A 1,412-nucleotide genomic window follows, 5' to 3' on the forward strand; every position below is an offset into this window, starting at 1 on the left:
GTTAAAGAGTTAATAGGTTAGAGAGGTTTAATAGAATAGAGTAAGATAAGGATAAAAGTTTAAGTTTTAAGATAATGTGGGAACAGGGGAAGTTGGGAGATAAGGGGCTTTTTAAGAAAGTGATTAAATAATTATTTAGTAATTACTAGTTGGGGGGAAAGATAAAGAATAAGAAATTTATAAATAAATAATAAATTTTCATATTTTAGGGACAAAAAATATGAAATAAGTTATAGTAAGAATTTGACTAGGATATAGAGATCCTCAATTAATTGGGCGCCTGCCCAAGTTAAGAGAATAAATGTATTAATAAATATTCAAAATATTAGTCGATTAGATAGGATTATAGATGAAGGATGGGAGTAAATAGATTTGGTAAGGGAAAAGGTATATAAAATTTAAATTGTTATAGTAAGGGCAATTACTCCCCCAAGTTTATTAGGGATAAACCGGAGAATAGCATAGGCAAAAAAAGTACCATTCATGTTGAATATGAGTAGGTGTGACTAAAGGATTGGCAGGAGTAATAATAAAATTATCAGAGTCTCTGAATACATGAGGGTATTTAAGGATAATAAGAAGAAAAATAGATAATATAACACTAAAGCCTAATAGATCTTTAAAGGTAAAGTAGGGATGGAATGGAATTTTATAAAGATGTTATTTATTTCCCGTAGGATTTGAAGATCTTCTAAGATGTAGAAAGAATAGATGGATTATAATAAATAAAAGAATAATGAAAGGTAGAATGAAGTGAAAGGAGAAAAATCGATTTAGTGTAGAATTATTAATTGAAAATCCATCTTAAATATATGACTCATATATTTCCAATATACGGGATAGTTGATATAAGATTAGTAATTACTAAGTAGCTCCCCAGAATGTTATTTGTCCTCAAGGGAGTACATAGCCAAGGAAAGCTGTAGCTATTGAAAGTAAGAAAATTCTTACACCAGATATTCAGGTATATGTTAAGTTAAAAGAGTTGTAATATTTCGTCCAATATGTAGATATATGCAGATAAAGAAAAAAGAAGCTCCATTTATATGGATATTATGTATGATTCAGTCATTAGGTACATTTTAGATAATATCAATGATTTTATTGAAGGCAATTGAAATATTAGAGCAGAAATGAATTGAGAGAAAATGTCCCCTGATGATTTGAATTGAGAGAAAAATACCAAGTAAGGAACCGAAGTTTCATCAGTAGATATTAATAGGTGAGGGAAGGTTAATTAGAGAGTGGTTAATTATTTTAGTAATTTTTTTCATATTTTTATTTTAATAGATGTAAAAAGTAAGGAAAATAACATTTTTTAAATAAATGTGGGGGTATTTCATATAATATATAATATAGGAAATTGTATTGATTTTATTATATAAGATATATAGAAAAATATAAATTGATGA

General features: G+C 27.3%; 1 long non-coding RNA gene across 1 annotated transcript in view; it reads left to right on the plus strand.

Moving 5' to 3' along the window:
• LOC108694113 overlaps window positions 1-1,412 on the plus strand; it is a 2,873-nt gene that overhangs the window by 199 nt on the left and 1,262 nt on the right. The window lies entirely within an intron of this gene.

The sequence above is a fragment of the Atta colombica genome, unplaced genomic scaffold (assembly GCF_001594045.1).
Source record: "Atta colombica isolate Treedump-2 unplaced genomic scaffold, Acol1.0 scaffold115, whole genome shotgun sequence".
Classification (NCBI taxonomy): Eukaryota; Metazoa; Arthropoda; class Insecta; order Hymenoptera; family Formicidae; genus Atta; species Atta colombica.